Source organism: Onychomys torridus, chromosome 21, assembly GCF_903995425.1.
Source record: "Onychomys torridus chromosome 21, mOncTor1.1, whole genome shotgun sequence".
Classification (NCBI taxonomy): domain Eukaryota; kingdom Metazoa; phylum Chordata; class Mammalia; order Rodentia; family Cricetidae; genus Onychomys; species Onychomys torridus.
The window spans coordinates 2,712,293-2,736,143 of record NC_050463.1 but is presented as its reverse complement, the minus strand read 5'-3'; the positions used below and the strand labels follow the sequence as shown (position 1 = coordinate 2,736,143).

Sequence of the window (23,851 nt, the reverse complement as noted above, 5' to 3'; positions counted from 1 at the left end):
CAGTACAATAATGGAGCCCTGTGAGGAGAATTCTGGGTGCTTATGAAAACACTCCAAGAAAACAAGACAGGATTTTTTTTTCTTCTTTTCTTTTCTTTCTTTTTCTTTTTCTTTTTTTTTTTCGGTTATTCAAGACAGGGTTTCTCTGTGTAGCTTTGTGCCTTTCCTGGAACTCACTTGGTAGACCAGGCTGGCTTCAAACTCACAGAGATCCACCTGGCTCTGCCTCCTGAGTGCTGGGATTAAAGGTGTGCACCAACACCACCCGGTCAAGACAAGATTCTTGTGATCTCAGTGTTGGTTAAATCAGTGCTGCTCATGCCTGGCTACCGCCTGAAGTGGCCATGCCAAAGGAGGAGCATGCTGGAGGAAAGTCACGGGCCATAGTTACCTTTTGAGAGCTTTATTGAGAGAGAGAGGGAGAGAGGGAGAGAGGGAGAGAGAGGGGGGGAGAGAGAGAGGAAGAGAGACAGAGAGATTGCACGGAGAGGAGAGAGCAGAAAGAGAAAAAAAGGGGGGGGCACACAGAGGGCCTGCTCGCTTTTTAGGCTGGGTGGCACCCTGGGATAATGACATAATTAAGGACAGAACGCTTACATCCCAGACTTTCACTTATTATAAAAAAAAAGCAGGTAGATGGGAATAGGGGCATTGTTCCTCTCAAAAACTGCTTCCAGCTGATGTTTTGGATGTTGGTTGGCTCTTGGGGGGAATGGAGAAGGGGAGTCTTCCAAGGTAGACAGGCATTGTGGGATACTGTTTGCCATCTGTTTGTATCCCTCTTGGCTGTGGCTGGGAACCTTCTGTCTGACAAGATGCTGGTGACATAGAAAAAGCTTAGAAAGAAAAGAATCATTATTTTATGTTGGTAGATCTGGCCTGTCCAGATGGATTTTGAAACATGTTAAGCTTTTTATTATTATTATTATTATTATTATTATTATTATTATTATTACTTAAGACCTTTATTAACAGGTGCTTGCAGTTTGTTGACTTTTTTTGAAAAATAAAGTTGTAAACTTTCATTACAAATTAAAAATGAAGTTCTTAAAAATCTCAACTTGACCAGATATGAAACAATTTAAAAACCATTAAAGGTGTATTGAGAAAAACCAGACCTTTTTTTTTTTTTAAACACATTTGTCGTTACCAAAAAGAGACATCTTTAGGTAAAAATAATAAAAACCCCACGCTGCATACATAATGGCAGATAGTTCTAGTGTATCTGGTCAACGGGCAAAAAGCAAGCACTTAAGGTTTTCAGCTCCAATCTTTGTTCATTTCTTATTGCTGGAATTTCATATCATTTCTTCTTGTTGGATGACCAAACCGGATGACAGTAAAGATGGTAAGCCGGCATTTATTCAGCCCCGTCCTGCTCAGCCTCGGGAGCAGACGAATTCTCAGCTGGTGGATCGGTTGCTTTTGTTTCTTTGCCATCTTATGGTTTAGGGTTCTCTGGGCGTCTGCGTTGGTAATTGAAGTTGCGGTGGTACCATTGAGGTGGCTGCTGACCTTGGGTCTTGTCTCCTTGATTTTCCTTGTCCTCTTCATTGCCATCCTTTCTAAGGCTGTCTTTGGCAAAGAGGGCCCCTGCGGAATCGTGGTCTGTAACCCCATAAATATTCTGTCTCACTGGTCTACCTTGCTCTCCTGCACCCTGGTTGTCAGCACCCTCCATCACTTCTCCTTGCACAAGAGGGTTGGAATACTGTGGTCGATGCCCATAGGGTCTCCTCAAGTAGTAAGGTGGGAACCTTCGTCTGCGTTGTTGGGCTTGGCCTTCAGGAGCACTTTCCGATCCCTCGTTCTTTTCCTCCACTCTCAATATTCTGGTAATTTTGCTGGTAATTGTGTGGAGGACCCCTAAGACATGAATAGCATCTATAATGGTTACGGTCTGCTGCGTGTTTACTGCCTTGAACTGGAACTCCACCAGGTCCTGTAACATTTGCTGCCTCCACACCCTTTTCTCCTTCAACATCAAACTCCACAGTCTCTCCACCTCCTACACTGTGAAGGTACTTCCTGGGGTTATTCTTCTTTATGGCAGTCTGGTGTACAAATACGTCTTCCTTGGTGTCATTCTTGTTGATGAAACCGTACCCGTTCCTTACATTGAACCATTTTACTGTTCCCAAAACCTTCGTTGAGATGACCTTCTTGTCCCCGACGGTGAGTGCAGGCCATGTGACGCCGCCTGGGCCGCCACTCCCTGCTGTCTGTAGAGCCGGGCTTGGTGTCGGTGGTGCTGAGGGCAGCAGGGCAGCTGCTGGGTCTCGGCCTCACTGCTCACGGTTGCAGTGGTGGTGACTGGGGCTGGCGGCGAAGGCTGCGGCTCCTCCTGGGGTGTGATGGTGACTAGGCTGGTGGCGGTGGTGGGGCTCTCAGGGCTCTCTGGGGTCCGCTCTCCCGAAACATGTTAAGCTTTAGTAGAGACAGATTATTTAAAGCATCTCATAGTAATAGATGTTTACATCAAAGTCTTTTTGGAGTGCCCAGACACTTTTGGGTCTGGGGGTGTAAATACCTTTTAGCTGTTACAGTTCCTTACTTGATGATCTCTGGACTCCGGTTCTGTGGTGGTCCTGTATCATTGGCTGAACAGTGAGTTAGAACAGGGAACTGGGAAGAGAAAAACTTGTGGTACATGAGAATTTATTTTTTTGGAAATCGGGACAAGGCAAAGATCATGGCCCTATCTGTATGCACATGAGGAACACAGGCAGTAACTTTAAAGTGAGACAATGAGCTCTTATCTTTTTCATTAAGTAACTATGAAAGTACAATTAAATCTGGTGAGACAAATAAGGCTATCCTCTGTACCCGACAATAGAAAGGAGTAGTGACATCCTAAAACTCCCAGGACTGAGTCAATGGCTCTGGTGTCCAGAAGGAAAGAAACAGATCGCTTCCCTGCTGTGTTCTGGGTTCCATGCCATGTCTGTAGCCAAGCCTAGGTTTGTTGGAGGTCTTAGCTTGGGGATAAAGTAACTTTTTAGTTGCCTGTTCACTGGCAGAAGTTCCTGCAACTCTGTTATGTGGCCAGATTTATCAGTACCCGCCCCATCCACCAATGTAAGTGGGTGGTATCTGCCCCTTTGTTCCATGGCTGTAGCGGAGAGAAAAATAAAAACTTCAACTCAGGCATCCCCGAGAGTGGAGAAAGATTTAAAAATCAGCTCAAGTTCCTGTCCTCTTTGTCAAGGGATAGGAAGGGCGGCGACTGTGCTGCCGTTGGTCCACCTGGTAGACCCCAGACTACATGTACCTGCCGTTGCCAGTGCAGCCCGAGGACAACCCCCAGGGTGTCTGTCACAACGAATATAGCTCAGACTACAGCCGCAAGAACAGCAGACTCACTGTGAAGAATCATGGCAGTAGCAGGGTAGTTGTATAGGGGGTTCAGCAGAGGCGAGAGACATGCATGCGCTCTTGCGATCTCACTGGACCGGGGAGGAGGCGGCAAGCAGCAGCAGTCAGCAGGGCCTCGGTTGGTGTATCCAAGTCTGAACATCACTAAATGTTGGTTAAATCGGTGCTGCTCATGCCTGGCCACCACCCACAGCAGCCATGCCGGTGGAGGAGCGTGCTGGAGGAAAGTCATGAGTCATAGTTTCCTTTTTAGAGCTTTATTGAGAGAGAGAGGGAGAGAGGGAGAAAGACAGAGAGACTGCATGGAGGGGAGAGAGCAGAAAGAGAAAAGGGGGGGTCACAGAGGGCCCGCCTGCTTTTTAGGCTAGGCCGTGCCCCAGGATGATGACATAATTAAGGACAGAATGCTTACACTCAGTTTCTTAAAAAAATATGGAATTATTCTTGGAATGAGTTTTTGTGCTCCTCTAAGGTGTAGCATGCAGAAGTGAGTTTGTTCCATAATACCAACTATTGCTTGCTGAAATTATTCAATTAAATGTTTAAACTATCCTTTACATGCCTTTATGGAAAAACATGTTTTGCATGTGTGGTATATCCTTGGGAATGTATACTGCATGAACTCATGAGTTCTTTACTCAAGTGACATTTTGTGACCCACAGAGTACAGTGTCTAAATCTCTGATTGCCATTGGCTATTACATGAGACTGTGGTCTACATCATTTATTGGCTCCATCTTTCCAGGTTTCATTGTCCTCTAGAGCAATGACAGATGGGTGCTGGGAATGGATCCCTGGTCTGCAAGAGCAGCCGGTGCTCTAACCCATTTGCCAACCCTCCAGCCCTTAATATTTCTATTTAGATTTAATTTATTATTCTTTTCTTATGTGTATCCACACACATTGTATGATGGGAAAGTCAGATGGCAGCATGTGGGATCCAGTCCTCTCCTTCCACCATGTGAGTCCTTTACCTGCTGAGCCATCCTTGATGGCTGGTCTTTTTTATTTCCTCCTCATTGTTTTATTTAGGTTTTGTTTTTCTGATATGGGTCCATATAGTATGAGCTTGAACTCATGACTCTCCTGCCTCCAACTCCCAATTACTGGAGTAAGAGGTTTCACCACCAAATCTTGTTTATGCAGATGCGTCGTGCATGTTGGGGCAATACTCCACTTGATCTTAGCCAAAAGGCCAAGAAGCAATTGTTGGGGCAATACTCTGCCTCCTGAGACCCATCTGAGCTGAAAGTACTGCACAGCCGAGTTGGTGATGCACAGCTACACACTGAGACCATCTCAAAGCAAATAACAAAGGACAAACAAACCAGAAATTTTCATTACCAGGGATTGTTTATGTGTTTTGTGACAGAGTCTCTCTCAGCTGTCTGGGCATGCCTTGAACTCATACTATAGCTCCTAAACTCCTGATCCTCCTGCCCCAGCCTCCTGAGTACCTGGATCTCAGGTTTACAACACCGAGTGTGGAAGCTAGGACACAGAGAGGCTTAACTACCTGTCCAGGGACATACAGTAACCAGAGGTGCATGGCAGGACCAGAATGTTCCTAGGGGCGGTGGCAATTCAGAACCTTCCTGGAGGTGGAAAGCTATCAGCTCAGCATGGAAGGGTGGAGAGAGCCCCAGGATCCAAGCCTCTTTGGGGGTCTAAATGTACCGAGAGTCATTTACAGGTTTGGGCCACAGGTGCAGCATGAAACATAGTTTTGAAGAACGAGAGGCACACGGCCAAGCAGCAACTCTGGGGGCTTCGTACAGAGGCTGAGAGGGCACACCAGGTCCAGGGCCATGCCCAGGAGGCCCTGGACAAGGCCAAGAAGAAGGACAAGAAGGTGGGTTCCCTCCTGCTCACTGTTGGGGCCCACTCAGCCGAGGTTACACAGAACGTAAGAACCTTGTAGCTGCCACTGTCTTGTGAAACCAGCCCATTTATCACATGGGAAGTGAGACATAGAGAAGAGTCTCAGCTAGAGCCACTCTGGGAACTGAGCTTCAACTGGTCATTGTAACCATGGTAACTGGTGTCTTCTGCTCACTGCTCTCTCTAATTATCCACATTTGAAGTAACAGGCATAAAGAGGTAAATCCACTCATACAAGGTCGTGCCACTAAATGGATCATAAGCTGGGATTCCAGCCCAAATTTCCTGTTTTCTCCTTCAACAATGTGAGTCCCAGGGATTGAACTCAGTATAGATACAGGCTCATCAGGAAGTATGTTTACCCCCTGAACCAACTCACTGGCCCCCAATTGTATCTTTTTTTCTGTGTGTTCTTTGTGTGCATGTGTATGTGTGGAGGTCACAGGTAATCCTTGCACATCCCATAAAAAGCGACTGAAATCCAATTGGGGTTGATGTGTTATTTGGCATGATGAGGCTGTTCCAGACTCTAGTGTTCCCTCAAATGGGCCAACAGGAACTCTGAGAGCAGGGGAGGCTGAGTGCTTTTCTATGAAGAGCCAAAAAGACAATATATTTGCTGACCTGTAGACCACAGTGTCTGGTTTCTGCTTGCTGTGAGCAGACAGGGCTGTGTGCCAATCTAACTTTATGGATAAACATCAAATGTGACTTGGAATCCATTCAAGGGTCAGAAAATAAATCTTTGCTTGGATTTTTTTTCCTTCACAAACATTTAAATACATGAGGAACATTTTCAGCCCCTGGGGTATACAATTACAAGTTCTGAATTGGCTCAGCTCCCATCCTGACCTTGTACGCTCTACCAAACTGCCAGCTGAAGAGTTCCCTTGTCCCTGTCTGTCTCTGTGTGACTGCTCATGGAGCCCAGGCCCCTGTAGATTACAGAACTGTCCACAGGAGTCTTTATGTTGACAGGGACCCTGAAGGCATGGCAGGCTGCCCTGTACACTCTGAGGAGAAGGATGTGCTGGGTGGCCAAGTGACACTGTCGCTACAGAGGATGGTTCTGTGCATGAGAGTGTTGGTGACAGGAGCCAGAGCTAGAGAAGACAGAGTACAGATAGTGATAGTTGGTAGGATCCAGGCTAGATGAGGTGGGTCACGGTCAATTTCCTACTCAGGCATCAGTGGGCACTGATCATGGGGTTTTGACTCAGGTACAGAGATGTGTGGGTGTGTCTTGCTATAGATACAACTCCCCTCCCCTTCAGTTTCCTCCCTCCCCTCCCATCCACTCACTTTTCCATTCACCTCCTTCCCTCTTCATCCCTTCCTCCACTACCCTCCCCATCTTTTTTTTTCAGGAAGAGTCTTTTGTGGCCCAGGCTGACCTCAAACTAACCATGTAGCCAAGGATGACCTTGATCCTCCGATCTCTTTGCCTCCCTCTCCCCTGTACCCACAGGGAGGGGCCTGGGAGCATGGCACTGCAGTGGCTTTATATAGCAGCCATCTCCTCATGTCTGCCATTCAGCTAAGTCCTGTGCTTCCTGGTTCCATCTTGTGGTGCCCATTCTCATTGAGTATTCCTCTGCCACTGCCTAGGCTTCAGATTCCCCTTTCATTGAAGGTGAGGCATGTGGTTTCTGGGAACATCTCTGTGCACAGACCTAACTGATGGAGCACTGACTCTCTTGGGTGGACTTGGAGACAGGGGATCACTCAAAAGTTGCATGAAGGAGTGTCTATGTATATGTTAACTCCCACCTCATGACAGGGAAAGATGGATGACATGCAGTGCATTCTCAGCCAGATTGTGCAGATGCATCTGCTGCAGGCACAGGGCCATGGAGGACACAGCTCAGCTGTTCATTTTCCATTCTTAACCTCTACAAGATGAAGGCTCAGACCACCTCCCCCAGTTTGCAGGGTGACGAATGGAGCTCATCATACACTGGGAGGCCAGCCTGGGACCTTAGCAATGGTGCCCAGCCAACCGCATCACTCCACCACTCCTTACACTGTGGCCCTCTGATTCCCAGAACTCTCCAACACCTGAAAGTTTTCAACTTCTGTTATGCCACCCACATCACAACCATCCACCCAGAGCTTACTGTGAGGGGGAAACTTCACAGTGTGGAAGACTGGGTAAGGGCAGGAATGGGACAGAGGGACTCAGAAGGTAGTCTGATATTCTGGACCAAAATCTCAGTTATAGCAACAAATAAGAGTGCAATGCAACTTTTAAAGAAACCAAGGAATAGAGCTTGGCTCAGTGGTGAAGGCTCTACCTAATAAACCCCAATGAGGGGATTAGGGGATGCCTTAGGTATAGAGCATCTGTCTAGAATCTTCCAGTGAGAGGCTGGGGATGTGGTCAGGGAAGAGGCCTATCACCTCTCTACAGACAATGGGATCTGGGAAAATGGAGGTGATATTTGAAGTGGACTAAAGTCTAATCGATAGTCAACTTCATTCAGAGCACCAGACAATGTATACTCTGAGGTTCAAGGAATGTCACAGGAGTAAAGTTCTCATGAGTCCAGTCTGTATACAATCACAAGGACAAGCCACACATGGCAAAAACATGTTTTTCAATAGCAGCATAAACATTTTTGTCCCCTCCCCCAGGAATAAACATTTATTTGAATAACAATAGCAGGCTGTTGTTAAGTTGAAGTCAGTGAGCTGTAGGAATCTCTGTTACAAATAAGGATCTGATGTGGCAGGATAAGTATCGTTCGGTGTACTTTCCCAGCATGCATTAATTCATACTATACAAATGACAGCAAAGCAAACTGGTGGATGTACAATTTGGGGAAATTACATTGAACCAATGAAATTAACAATTGGGAAATGCTTTTATACTGTTAAGTATAAACCTGGTGGCTCCCTTCAGTCTGGTGACAGGATTGAAACACAGATCATTTGGATGTAACTTGTGTGTCTCATACAGCACTCAGCAGCTAACATGTTACAGGAGGCAAGCCCATACAGTCTCTTGCAAATGGCATTCCTTCTTCCAGGTAATGTTCTAGTCTACATCCAGGTCAATACAGCTAAATGTTCTATTATTTTTATCTCTTTGAAAAACTGAGTATGGTATCTGTCTTAGTTGATATTCTATTAGTGATAAAAAAGACACATGTCCACAGATTCCCCTGTCCTCCCTCCTCCCATCCCGCAACCTTTCCCCACCAATCCATCCCCATTCCCACCTCCTCCAAGGCAAGGTCTCCCCTGAGGAGTCAGCCTGGCCTGGTACATGGCAACTTTTATAAAGGAAAGCATTTTATTGGGCTTGTTTACAGTTTCAGAGGTTTAGTCCACTGTCATTATGGTGAGGAGGGTGTGTCATGTTGGCAGACATGCTAGCTGAGAGTTCTTTATCTGGATCTATAGGCAGCAGGAAAAGAGGAAGTCTCTGGGCCTGGTTTGCCCCTTTGAAACCTTAAAGCCTACTCCCAGTGGTACACACCTTCCAACAAGACCACACCTTCTAAACCATCTAAAACAATAACCCTCCCTTGTGGTTAAGCATTCAAATTGATTGGCCTATGTGGGCCACCCTTATCAAACCACCACATTCTAGTTCCTGGCTTCCCTAGATTGTAGTCATAGCAACATAAAAAAAATGCCTAAATTTAACTCAAAATGTATCCATAGTCTATCACAATCCCAACACTGTTTAAAAGTCCAAGGCTCAAAGTTTCTTCTGATGCATGATAAACTCTTAACTCTAACCCCTGTGAATTAAAATCAAAAGAACAGATTACATATTACCAGTGTACACTGGCACAGGATATATATCACCACTCCCAAGGAGAGGGCAGAAGCACAGTGAGTAACTACTGGACCAAAACAAGACCTTCAAGCTGCTGGGCAAACTACAAATTCTGCAGCACAATGTCTAATGTCAAAAAGCTCTTTAGATCTCCAACTCAATTCGGTCTTGTTGACTGCAACACACTTATCTCTCGGGCTGATTCCACACATTGTTTACAGGTTTCCTTGGCAGGTACCCATGACTCTGGCATCTCCAACATCTTGGGGGTCTCTAACACAATCCAGGCTTCAGTTTCACATCTTCATGCAGTGGTCTCTCTGGGCTTCCTTGCAGGGACACCACTGTCTTCCATGTCCCTAATAGGATGGCCCATTAATCCCCACTTAAAATATCCAACTGCTTTTCTACTCCAATGTCCCAACATCCACATTCCTCTAAACAAGAGCCTGGTCAGAGCTTTCACAGAAATACCCAGTCCCTGATACCATCTTCTGTCTTAGCTGGGGTTTTATTGCTGTGAAGAGACACTGTAATCATGACAACTCTTATAAAGGAAGCCATTTCATTGTCACTGATTTGCAGTTTCATATGTTTAGTCCATTATTATCATGACAGGGAACAGCGCAGCATGCAGGCAGACACAGTACTGGAGAAGGAGCTGGAAGTTCTATATCTTGATGTATTGGCAGCAGAAGGAGACTGACTTGAGCCTCTGAGACCTCAAAACCCACCCCTACAGTGATACACTTCCTTCAGTAAGGGCACACCTACTCCAACAAGGTCTCACTTTCTAATAGTGCCACTCCATAGGGGCCAAGCATTCAAGCACAAGTCTATGGGGGCCATTCCTATTCAGAACACCACACTGCTCTCCTTCCTGTGAAGAATGCAGATGCAGAGGGAAGTTCCACAAGGCCACACACCTGGATCAGATTGACCCCGTGGACTTAAAGACACTAAATGCTGATATCCGGCCATTCTGTCAGAGGTTTTCCAGGAAAATGGATTATAAAAGGGTCACTGAGGACCTGCTGCAGGTGGTACAGAACTTGAGCTGCAGAACGTTGGCCAAGAAAATACAACTTTGTACATTAGAGGCTGGGTACCAGTTGGTGCCAGACAAAGGAGAAAATGTCATAGTAGGCTTGTTCCCATACTTCAAATCCCAGCTTCAAAGATTAAGAGACAGGTTGGTGTAGCTGAAGTTTTCCTGGTCCTGACTGGCCCATGGTCAGGACAAATCTCTCTCACCCACAAGTCCCTCAGCCAAGTAAAAACACAGAGACTTATATTACTTATAAACTGTATGGCCATGGCAGGCTTCTTGCTATCTAGTTCTTATATCTTAAATTAACCCATTTCTATTAATCTATACCTTACCACATAGCTTGTGGCCTACCGGTACTTTACATGTTGCTTCCCATGGCAGCAGCTGGCAGCATCTTCTGACTCAGCCTTCCACTTCCCAGAATTCTCCTCTCTCCTTGTCCTACCTAAACTTCCTGCCTGGCTACTGGCCCATCAGCACTTTATTTATTAACCAGTCAGAGCAACACATTAACAGCATACAGAACATCCCACAGCAGGTTGGGAAGTTCCTAGGTACAGCTAGGTATTTTTTCCTCTGTATACCAGAGTTTGTGGAACCAGGAAGGCCTCTAATCACTGAGCCCCAGACTGAGATGGAAAAAAAAAAGCATTTAAGGCTTTCTAGATGTTTCGAAACATTTTTAATCTGTTTTTTTTTTCTTGAAAGAAAAAACAAAAGGGGTTTAACTCAAACTTTCTGTCCATGGAAATGCCTGATGATATACCTGTCCAAAGGACTGGACCCAGGAGCTACAGGATGGCCTACCTGTCTAAGAGCTGTGGCAGCAACTGCTGGTCTAGTGCAAAATTTTTAAAGAGTTAAGTGTGGGTGAAGATCTTATACTCACAAAACTGCACAACACAGTTCAGGCCTCCTACAAAGGAACACCAGAACTCTGGCTCTCTAATGCCTGTGTGATGCAGTACCAGGTACTACTCCATGAGTTTGGTTTGAGAAACCCATCACTATCAATCCTGATCTTCCCTGTTGACTACTCACAGGTTCTCCTCTATGACAGTCATGAGATGAAAAATGGAACCAGGTACATGGGACTTGCAATTGTTACTTTAACTGAAACTCTTTGGGCCCAAGCCAGGTACCTCAGCCTAGAAAGCAGAACTGTTTGATTTCACCCAGGTTCTCATATGGGGGAAAAAGGAGCTTCCCCCACACATGGACAGCACCTATGCTTTTATCACCAGGTATGTCCCCAGTATGATGTAGAGAGAAAAATGGCTTCCTACAGCTGCGAAAGGGGGCATTAAAAATCTTGGTCCTCCTAGAGGCTATTTGGTTCCCCCTATGAATTGCTGTCCTCTACTGTGAGCCACTGACCTGGCTGCCCAACAAATGGCCCTAAAACCAGTGAGGCCTATTGATATTCTGAGAATGTATCCTGACTGGATACTGCCTGAGGCTCCATGGTAAAGAGGAAAGGCACAGTTCTAACCCACGTGTTGATGGAGCACACAGAGGGAAAGATCATTTTCCCAGAAACAGCTGGCAGGACTCTGGTAACTGACCTTTACCAGACTACTCATCTGGGGTCAGAAAACATTCTGAATTGTTCATACCAAGGTTTGTTATAACTAGACTAGAGAGCCTAGCAGGGGCAGTTCCACCCAGATGCAAGGTGTGTGCTCAAGTAAATACTAAAGAAGATCCTTTATCCAGGAAGAGGTCCAAATATGAGGACAACATGCTGCTGAACTCTGGGAAATTTACTCCACTAAGATCCACCCTACCAGGGCAGGATACAATAATTGCTACTTTTTACAGATACCTTTTCTGGGTGAGTAGAAACACTCCACACCAGGATGAAACTGCTCAAACAGTAGCTTAAAAAGCTCCTCCAGGAACTGATACTTTGATTTGGCCTCCCCTAGCAATGGGATCTGTAAATGACCTGGCTTTCATAGCCAAAATCTCTCCATTAATAGCTAAGGCTTAAGACATAGACTGTAAACTTCCTTAGGCATACAGACGTCAGAGTTCTGTGCATGTAGAAAAAGAAACAGGATGTTACAAAGACTCTAACAAAACTCTCATTAGAGTCCAGCAAAATGTGGATAGGCCTACTTCCCTTGCTATGCTTGGCATCCTGGCCTCCATATAGGAAAGGATTCACTGCTTATGAAGTATGTTTGTAAGATCTCTCCCACTGCTTCCCAGGCTCAGAGACTAGCAGTGAGCAAATCGGTCTAACCATTCCTTTCTCAAGTCACTACAGGTCTTCTAGTTCTCCATAAATGATATTCATTGGACTACACAAGAAACTTAGCCAATCTCTGTGTCAGGCACATGTTTCCCCTTGCTTCAGTCCAATGATACTATCTAAGTCAACTGGGTAGTCAAAATGAGTGCTGGAACCAACATGGTAGGGACACTGCATGGATATTTGCTCCACTTCTGTGGATGTGAATGTAGCTGTCATTACTGCGTGGATCTACCATATCCAGGTCAAGAAAGTAATAGCCACAGACACTGCTTCCCAAAAGACTATCTCTGACCTATGGATGAATTGAAATTAAGATTTTATTGGGCCCCAGGCCCTTGCACTCCCTGCCCCTCTATCTTCTCTTGAGTCTTGTGTTTTGACCTGTGGGTATGAGTATAGGGTCATGGTCCAACCCCCACTGCCCTCAGGCCTGGACTGGAATCTGAGGAAGGCAGATACAGAAAAGGAATTAGCTAGTGTGACTGCAGAGCAGCAACCATATTCTATCTTGACCTTTGCTTCCTGATGGTGTCTCTTCAGAGCAGTAGAAACCCTAAGACAGTTGGGGTAGAAAGAGTCCCCAGGTCTGTCTAGACAGAGGAACAGGAAGAAAGGCATGCTATGCAAACACAAGAGTTTGGAGAGAGGTAAACACATTTGAGGGTTTTTCTCACAGTATGCTTCAACCTATCCATTATCTAAAGTTTTTTAATTGAAATATAGTTTGGCTGTTGTACAACATTTGGCTAAAGCTTGACAGTGAAAGATTTTTTTAATAAACTTAAGACTTAATTTATTGTTCCCAGCCCCCAACTCCTGTGAAGGCACCCTGCTTGACCTGAGGCTGTGCCAGCCATCAGAACTATGGACAGGCTGTCAATCCATTGAACCTCTCCATTGTGCCCAGTCACACTACCCCCAATCCTTGCTCCCCTCTTCATCAGCATGTCTCAACCCTGAACTCAGTTAGAGACTTGTGCTCAACCAGAGGCCATGCTTGCTGCCAGAACTCTAGGGAAGCCATCCACCCACAGAACTCCCCTACTCTCTCAGTGCCTGCACACCCTACCTCCAATCCACCCTCTACTCCTAATAGTGTTGTCCTGGCTTGAGTACAGACAGAGGACCCCTGCTTGACAGGAAACCATGCCAGTGGTATGCCACCTGCCAGTGAACATACATCACTCTCTGGGTGACCTGGAAATGGCTTCAGAATGATGAACTTGATGCAGCTTCATAGGCTATTTGGTTTTTATGCAGTCTCTCCTTGAAATTATTGCCCAAGGTAGACAGGCTGTCTCAGCAGACATTCCTCTCAGGGATGGCCCATAATGGTTGAGCAAGGATGACTATATTCTCAAGAATGCTGTGTTTCAACCCAGGCACTCTATCAAGTACAATGCTCATTTGTACAGTATTATTACTAGTAACTTATGGACATGAATTTTTAAATTATTTACCATTGGAGGTTGTCATTGTCACCATCTTTTACCCTCTTGCTTGGGCTCATTTCTAAGTAATTCTTTTCATGTTACTATGAATGGGATTTTGTCAGTGATTTTCTATTTGACCCTAGTGTTGATTAGAGAAATGTTATTGCTTATTGGATGTTGATATTGCATCCTGTTATGTTACTGAAAGTATCAAATCGTAATTTTAAAAAGTAGATACATTTTACAGTTTCCTCTGTATTTTAGTGTAAATTATTGCTCAAATTGTAGCAAATACTAGCAGTATACTAGATAATTCTAGCTAATGATAGGCAAAATAATTGTATATGAGATAGGAAGACCAACTTGGAGGGTTAAATACTTATACCGTGTATGAAAGAGTACACTATTGTATGAAAGTGTAGACACTTCAGAAGTATGAAATGGTGAGTGAGTCTTGTGCTCCTGGAATCTTCGTTGGCAGTTTGGGACACTAGCAACTTTGGAGCCATGTGGTGCCAGCACTTGAAGTTTCGAACCTGGTACTGGAGTATGGGGTCTGACAGCCATCCCTGTGTGCATGTGCACTTGAAGTCTGCATCCACAGGCAGCCTTGAGCCCAGAGTCACATCCTGTTCTGCTGAAGCTGCTTCCTCAAAATCCCTAGCACTCTTGGGTGAGTCATTTCCATGAACCTGTGCCTACATAGACGTTAAAGAGATGGCAGGTTGGTGATGCTGAGTCCAGACTGTGTCCTGAACTCTAACACTTCATCTAGTATGATGTTTGCATTTTTCCTTTTTTGGGGGGTAGGGGGTTGAGACATGGTTTCTCTGTGTAGTTTTGGTACCTGTCCTGGATCTCATTCTGTAGACCAGGCTGTCCTCGAACTCACATATATCCACCTGCCTCTCCCTCCCAAGTGCTGGGATTAAAGGTGTGCACCACCACCCCCCGGCCTTCTTTTTTTTTTTTCTTTAAATGATGATATGCAACACTATTTTCTTGTTCTCCCTTCTACAGTGCTCAAAATTACTGGTCTGAAGAAAGAGAAATTTCATTTTGCTTCACATTTTGTTTGTCTGCAGTGATTATTTTAAAGGCTAAAATTTGAATTTTATAAAGTATTCTCAACATTGCTAAATATGAAATGGAGCAGAGGTTCGTGTGCAGAGCTTTATGGAACTGGAATTGTATTTGTTGCTGCTCCTTGTTTTGCTATAGGCTGCTTGAAACAGAAGGAATTGGGAGTGTGAATTCTGTAATGTAATTTCCAGGACGGCAATCCTTGATTCTTTCCTGTTGCCTTCAGATAGTTGGTTTTGTAGGTGGTGTAATTTCTAACTGTTGGGAAAGCTGCAGAAATTTCATATGGGAGAAAGATAAATGTGCTTCTTACCTGCTGGAAATGTTTTTTAACTGAAAGTTGACATGAGTGTGCAGTACATTCATGAAACATTTATTACTCTTGCTTGTAGTTATTGATGTTTGTTTACTTTTAATTCATATTTAAAACATAATTTATTATTATTTGTTTGTTTTGTTTTGGGTTTTCTGTATCGCCCTGGAAATTTCTGTGTTGACCAGGCTAGCCTTGGACTCTTAGATCACCCTCCTCTGCATCACTCATTCTGAGTAATGGTTGCACCTCCATGTCTGACTTTTTTTTTTAGGCAGACAGTTGTGTACCAACAGTGTGACCAACAAATCACTGAATAGCTGAGGATGATCCCGAACCTTGATACTCAAAACTCTTTTCTTCTCTTTCCAATACTTGTTTTTCTTTTTTGGTCCTCCTCTATCCTGCACTCTACTTGAATATCACATGCCTGCTACTGTACCTGTATCACTCTCACCTACACACAGATCATGGAACCTTTCTTCCCCATGCTCTCTATGGACACTCAGTCCAGTTTTGAAACAGATGGGTAAGAGGATCAGTATGAAGTTAAAGACAGAATTCATATAGAAGAGAGAACAGTTAATATACTTTCAAATTTCACTTCAAATTTCTTCATTGCAGAATCAAATTCCAATGTGTTTATGTGCCACATTTTCATTAAATGAACATCAGTTGATGCACATCGAGGCTGATTCTTCTTTTTTTTTGCCAATGAAAATATTTTATTTTTCTTTTTTATTAAGAAATTTTCTATTCATTTTACATCTGAACCACAGATCCCCTCCCCTTCCCCTTTCTACCCCCAGCCTCCCTCCCCCATCCCTACCTCCTCCAAGGCAAGGCCTCCAGTGGGGAGTCAGCAGATCCTGATACACTCAGTTGAGGCAGGTCCAAGCCCTTACCCCTGGACCAAGGCTGTGTAAGTTGTCCCACCATATGTAGTGGGCTCCAAAAAGCCTGCTCATGCCCTAGGGATGGATTCTGATCCCACTGCCAAGGGGCCCCTTAAGTATATCAAGTTATCTCACCTGTGCAGCCTAATCCAGTCCCATGGAGGCTCCACAGCTATTGGTCCAAAGTTCATGAGTTCCCACTAGTTTGGTTTGGTTGTTTCTGTACATTTCCTCATCATGATCTTGATTCCCCTTGCTCATAGAATGAATCCCTCTTCCCTCTCTTTGACTGGGCTCCTGGAACTCAGCCTGGTGCTTGGCCGTGGATCTCTGCATCTGTGGATCTCATCCATCAGTTACTGGATGAAGAAGGCTCTATGGTGACAGTTAGGGTATTCACTTATCTGATTACCAGGGTAGACCAGTTCAGGCACCCTCTCTGCTATAGTTAGTAGTCTAAGGTGGGGCCATCCTTGTGGATTTCTGGGAACTTCCCTAGCACCTGGTTTCTCCCTTATCCCCATGATGTCTCCCTTTATCATGGTATCTCTTTCATTGTTCTTCCATTCCAGCTTGACCATCCCGTTCCCTTATGTTCTCATCCCCCATCCCCTAACTTCTATTGCCCCACTCACTCCCACTTTACTCATGGAGATCTCATCCATTTCCCCTTCCAAAGGCAATCCATGTGTTCCTCTTGGGGCTCTCCTTGTTAGCTAGCTTCTCTGGAGCTGTGGGTTGTAGTCAGGTTATCCTTTTAGGCTGATTCTTTTTTAGTTATTGGAAATGGAGCAATATTGATTGTGTGTGTGCATGTATCTGAGGCAGATGTTTGGACTCTTTTTATCATATATGGAGAGATGTATAGTTTTGTAAAATAGTAATTCTATATTTTACTTTTGAGGCAAGCTCACACTGATTTGCTTGGTAATTGCAGCAGTTTAAACTCCTACCAACAGTGAGAAAGTATTCACACTTCCCTCATCCTTGAGCAGGTTTGAGGTCTGCAGGCTTGTGTGGCAAGGTTTTCACATTCTTACCCCATCCTAGCCCTATGGACATTTGTTTAATGTTTTGTTAATAAAAATCCAAACAAAACCTTTTAAATGTTTGTTTAGGGGAATTTTCTACATATAAATGATATATTTTTATTGTTTCTAGACCTTATACCTCTATCACAGCCATCTCTTGTCTTAGTTTTGTGTGTGTTTTGTTTTCGTTTTTGTCTTTTTATTACACAGTTACTGTTGTCCAAACCACCATAAGGCATCTTCAGGAACATCCATGGTAGAAGATTCTGTATCATGTCAGCCTGGTTGTTAAGACTAACCATCCTAATATGTGCACTGTTTTAAGAGCCAATTATCTTTGAGGACATGGCTATGAACTTCACCTTATGAGAATGGGCTTTCTTGGAGTCTATTCAGAAGAAGTTTACAGAGTTGTGATGAAGGAAATAATACTTTTGAAGATTATTTCCATGGGTAAAAAAAAATTTTTTTTTTTGCTTATTCAGTCAGAGAACAACTGTGTCCTGCTTATGTGTGTAGTGGTGTGATTTGAATTCTTAAAGGGAATATGTGGTGAATTTAGTGATCATACCCATGTCATAAGACCTAGGTTGTAGATTTTTTTTAATATTTGAATATGTTGCAATGAATTTTTTTTGTTTCCTTCCAGAGAAATCACCAAAGGAAAATATTGAAGAAGACTACAAAGATCTTGGCGGAAATATGGAGTAATTTATATTCAATAGAAAGTAATTCATAACAAGAGTTTGGGAATCATAGAACAACTGAGATCCTGCCAAATGATCCAAATATTCCTTAGTGTAATACCAAATTCATGTAATAGAGCATTGAATGTGTCATTCAATAATTAAATATCTCATCTGTGTAATCTATGAATATCAAATATCACTAATATGTTATGTGACATACATTTCTGCAAGAGCTGTTCCAGTGGTTTATTACACAAAACCTCCCCTTCATATTTAAAAATATTTACTATCTTTCTATATATTATTTTGAGGCTTTGAATATAAGTGCTGTGTTTTGTTTGCTTTCTTTTGCTGTGAAAAAACAAATCTAGGGTGGAGCTCACTTTTACTTACACTTCCTTGTCCAGGGCAGGAATTCAAGCTTGGCAGGACTGAAGCCGAGGCAATAGAGAAATGCAGTCTACTGGCGTGCTCCTCGTCCCTTACTCAGCTGCCTCTCATATACAACCCTGGGCCACCTCTCTAGTGGCCTGGGCCAGTCCACATCAAGCAGTATTCAAGAAAACGCCCCCCAAAACATGCCTAAATATCAATATGATAGCGCCATTTCTCTAATGTCCCCTCTTCTCACATGTGTGTCCTTGCTTGGGTCAAGTTGACAAAAACTAACCAGCACAATTGATCGTTTGTCAAGGTGACACACAAACACCTGACTATTAATGTATATAACCTTTCATGTTCTGTTTGTCCCTAAATACACAATATAGCCAGATGGTGGTGGCACACACATTTAACTCCAGCTCTCAGGAGGCAGAGTCAGGTGGAACTTTGAGTTCAAGGACACCCAGGGCTAAAAAATGAAAAATCAGAGGCTGGAGAGATGGCTCAGAGGTTAAGAGCACCGTCTGCTCTTCTAGAGGCCCTGAGTTCAATTCCCAGCAACCACATGGTGGCTCACAACCATCTGTAATGAGATCTGGCACCCTCTTCGGTATACATAATAATAATAATAATAATAAATAAATAAATCTTTAAAAAATGAAAAATCAAAACAAAGAAGTAAGTAGGTTAAAAAAATATAAAGCATAACATAAGATTAGAAGTCTCCCAGTACTTAAAAATCTCATGCAGTTTAAATGCTCTGTCTCTTTAGAATTGCAGGATCTCTTTAAAAGACCAAAAGGACTCTATTGTAAGTTCCTGAAAATCTTAACTAAGTTTTTCAAGTGAAGCTGACAAGAAAGCAGAGTTGTAATATAAAATATCACAGAAACCACCTCAGTAGAGTCTTTGATGTAACAATCATCATCCTTGAAACTCTATAAGCCAGACTTCCACCTTTGCTTTGTTCTCTACATTCCTATCCTCAGAGCTCCAGTAAGGGCTCACTAACTTTGAGCATTCAATGCCTTTTCCAGCTCAGTGTTCCAGGCATTCTCCCAGTCCTCATTAAAACTACAGTCATCTCTGTCAGCATTACCTCATGAACCTGGTAGCCAAATTCTGGTGTAGAGTCCTCCCTACTCCTGTGATAAACACCATGGCCAAAGTCATCTTTTGGGACAGCGCAGCTTATTTTGGCTCACACTGCCATGTTACATATAGTCCATCAATGGAAAGCAGGGTAGGAGCTACAAATAGGCAGGAACCTGGAGGCCAAACTGAACTGGAGACTGTGGAGGAATGCTGCTTACTAGCTTGCTCCTCATGGATTACAGAAGTACCTTTCTTATAAACTCACACCCATCTGCCTAGGAGCACATCACTTACTATGGGCTGAGTCTTGCTTCATCAATAAAGAATGAGAATATGTCCCCACAGTCTTGAATCCAGGTCAATCTCTTGGAGCCATTTTCTCAATTGAGGGTCCCTATTCTCAGAGGACCCTAGCTCTGGTTGAGTTGATAACTAACTAGTGAACATAGGCTCAGTATTTATAATGCAATAATGCCAGTGTTTGTCTACTTTCTGTGGTTGTTATGGTTGCCTGCTAATAGCAGTGCTTTGCTTGATGGTTCACTTTTATTTCCCTTAATTATTTTATGTGTATTGTATAAGTGCTTGTATACATCACCTTTGTGAAAACCATCTGTGTAGACCAGAGAGGACAACAGATCATTCAGATCAAGAGTAACAGGAAGCATTCCATATAATGCTGATAACCAAATTCTGGCCTGTTGGAAGAGCAAGAATTGTTCTTAACCCTTCAGCCAATGATACAGCCCCTTTATAATTCTTAAAGACATAAAGTCAACACTCTTTATACCTGCAAAGGGCTTTTCATGTGCTCCATGTTATCCTTAACATTGGTGGCATTCTGCTGTTGCCTCTGTAACAGTATAGTTGTCCTGGTCCGCACAAGTCAGTTTCCACCATTTCCCTTGGCTACAGTAATGCTCTTCTCATTTTATGCAGAACTCGAGTATTTGAGGAAGTTTGTGCATATCAATGTGATAGTCAGTGTGATGAAAATGAGGAAACAATTCCAGAGAACATGGTTAATGAAGACATGCCCCCCACAATAAGAGTATGTGAAAGCTGATTGCATTTAAGAAACATTGTTCATTCATCCTTATATGCATATCTCAGAGACAAACTAGAGGGAAACTATCTGAATATATAGAAACATTAGAAAGATATCAGTCATTTTGAATCATGTCTGGAACTTGAAATTTCTCCTACAGAGAAACCCTGTAAAAATTAAAAATTGTTTAACCTCAGGAAAGAATGTATACTGGAGATAAACTCAATGAGACTATATTAAGGAGATACATGTGTGGTCAGAATGATGAAGGAATCCATACTGAAGTGAATCCACTTATGTGTAAGCACTGTGAAGAATCCTTCATTGATTCTAGTTACCTTAGCAACTATGAAAACAAGTTGTATGGGAGAGAAAAGCTACATTTGTAAGCATGCAATGTGGGAAACATTTAAATATTTGAAATATTTTGAGAAGCATAAATTAACACAGAGAGGAAAGAAACCTATACATGTAAGCAGTGTGGCTAAGCTCTGCCATTTTGACATTATGTAGCCTTCATGAAAGAATTCACACTGGAGAGAAGCCTTATGCATACAAGCATTGTGGGAAAACCTTCATCTGTGACACTTCTTGATACATTAGTGAAAGAATTCACAGTGGAGGAAAGCTTCATGCATCAAAAGCATTGTGGGAAAACCTTTACCAGTTCTACTCATTGTAACATTCATGAAAGAACTCACTTAGGAGAGAAATCTCACACATGTAAACATTGTGGCAAAACCTTGGCTGTATGGAGTTCTTGTAACACTAGAAAGTAGGAGAAGCATGTAAGTATTGTGGGAAGGCCTTCATAAGTTCCAATTGCCACAAGAGTCATAAAAACATTGACAGTGAAGAGAATCTGTTACTGAGAAGGAAGAAAGGGAAACCAGAGAGGCTGGAGAGCAAGAGAAGGAAGGGACTGTGGGTAGAGGCTTGTTACTGTGTGTGATTAAAAATAGTGGAAGAATCCTCTGGTTTGGGCTCACAGAGAGGAGGAGTTATTTTTCCTTAGATAGCTTCTGTCATGTGGTCACTTTTATCAAGATGGGAATGAGGTTGCATGGCAAAGTCCATCATTTCCAACACTAGCAAAAGACCGTGGTCAGCCACATGGTTACCTCCATTCCACTGGGGAGACAAGCAGCTAAGGTGGCAGCAAGCCACGTTTCCTTTAAGGCTACCTGTGTATAAATTTTTAACTATCCACCCTGGTATTATGAGTTTTAAATAACACTTTCACTACAGATTTTTCACAGTTTTAATCAGACCTAATATGCTTACAAATCCTCAGGTACAGGAAGTCTGCACAAGAGCCTTACAAATATTGAGAGAAGACTTATACTTTAGCAAAAGTTTTAGAGTTAAACCAAAACCAGAATAGTATGAGATGAGCAGCAATGGTCCCTACTGGAAACAGTCTGTCCCTTTATTTTGTTCTGCTCTCCTTTTTCCGTCACCCAGCAGATGGCTCACCTGATATGGGACAGAGATTTTGGAAGAAACCTTTAAACAATTCATACCCTAACTCCAGAGCCAAGTTTTAATTCAAGTGGGACAGCACAAAACAACAGTCTAGTGCCACTCAAACCTAAGACACCTGAATCCCTGTAAAACTGAGTCCAGTAAGCTGAGAACAAAGAAGGCTTAGCGATAGGAAGTTTTTGAGTCCTGGCTATAGAAAAAGAATGCTACAGGAGGGAGCTGAGAGAAATACCAGCCAATGAAGAATATGTGCATGCTGTAGCCGGCCTACTCCTTTGCTTTCTCCCCCTCCTGCTAGCTCTCACCTCTAGTCCCACTTTGCAACAAACTTACAGATCCATCTACAATAATTTAAAAGACAGGACTTTTACATAGGGTGCATGTGGCGGGGGAGACTGGACAAAAACAAACAGGGCTTGGAGCAGAAAAATAGGGAATGGCGAATTACTTTCCATTTCCCCATTACTCACAGTATTTGTAAAGGTCCCAAATAATAGTATGATCTAAGGTACCATTAGGTAGCCCTTTGGCTTGATTATCTAAGGGGTATTAAAGCCAAATTTGATTGCCAAAATGAATAAATTTAGTGCTCTTCAGGTTGAGTGTCAGGTGGAAAGGATGGAGGTTTTCTAAGTGCAGCTATAAGGGTGGGGCTATGGGGTCAGATGATGAGGGTGAGCCATAGCCATAAAGACAGTGGCTGGGGATACCTCAACCTCCAAGATTACCAAAGCAGTGCCAGACACTCCATGGTCACTTCCTCATTAGATTCAGGGAAATGCTTACACTAACCGAAGGGGAAAGTTAACCTAATTGCTGCTGGTGGTGGGGTGCTGAGTGATCAGTGAGCCAGAAGGTGAGTCTTTTGTGGGTGGAGACGAAGGATAGGGTCCAGTACAGCTTGGACCATGGGGGCAAATGCAGGCACTAGGAGAGCCTGTCTGAGTCTCAGCATCAAATGTAAGCATTACAATTTGGATGGAAAGGTATCCTGGCAGCCAGGAGTCAACGAATACCACAAAGTCACACCACACAACAAACCTCACACAAGAGAGTTAATGGAAAGGAAAAAAACAGATAGGTGGCTGTGGTAGTGGCAGCAGCAGCTGCTGCTGCTCAAGAGAAAAATAGCAGCAAGCTAAACGGGATACAGGGCTTAAATGGTTTTTTGGGAAGGGGTGGATCTTTTCAGGGTGGAGATTGATGAGTTTCACATGCAGAGGATGGGGGCAGGGTCCAGCAGTTAGAGGTCCTCAGGGGAGGGGCCTGGCCACTTCTGTGGTTCAAGGGGTTTGCATTAACCAACAAATGATGTGTACCACAGTCTCATGTAATTGCCATTTGTAATCAGAGCCTCAAACAATTTATACTCATGGGGTCAGGGGGTCAATAAACAGCACGTGAGTAAAGTTTTCATGAGTTCAAGCTGCAATCACAAGGATATGCCATACAAGAAAAACATGTTTTCCCCTAAAGGCATGTAAATGATAGTTTAAACATTTAATTTAGAAATATCAGCAAACAATAATGGGTAATCTGAAGTAAATTAACTGCTACATGTTATACCTGAGAGGAGCATGAAAACACATTCCAAGAACAATTTCATGTTATGAAGAAACTGAGGTCATAAGATTTTTGTGTTGTTTTCTTGGTGTTAACTGAGTGTTGCAACTCTGGGGAGACGGTATCCTGAGTGCTTGGGATGGTAGGCTATACCTGGAGCTGCTAGGACAGCTCTGGTGCTGCAGCAGCGATGGGACAGCTCAGTTCTGGAGGGAAAGGTGTCCTGTTCGGGAAGTCAGGATATACCTGGAGCTGTGGTATGGTGGGGGATATCCTCCCAGCAGAATATAGCAATCCTGCTCATCTCCTGGAGAGCCGCTACAGCTGAGCTTTGTTCAGGCCCCTTAAGAGGGCTTCCTAGCAGAGCTCTGCTTCTTTCTCTCTGGCCCAAGATGTTGCTTCTTTTGCTTCACTCTGGTAAAGGGGAAATCTCTGAAAAAATGTAGCAATCTCCCCCAGCTCCAGCAAAAAGTTGTTACT

General features: G+C 43.6%; 1 pseudogene; it reads right to left on the bottom strand.

The window, feature by feature from the left end:
- Positions 1-1,350: 1,350 nt before the first annotated feature.
- Positions 1,351-3,607, bottom strand: LOC118571895 (annotated as a pseudogene).
- Between the last annotated feature and the right edge of the window lie 20,244 nt (positions 3,608-23,851).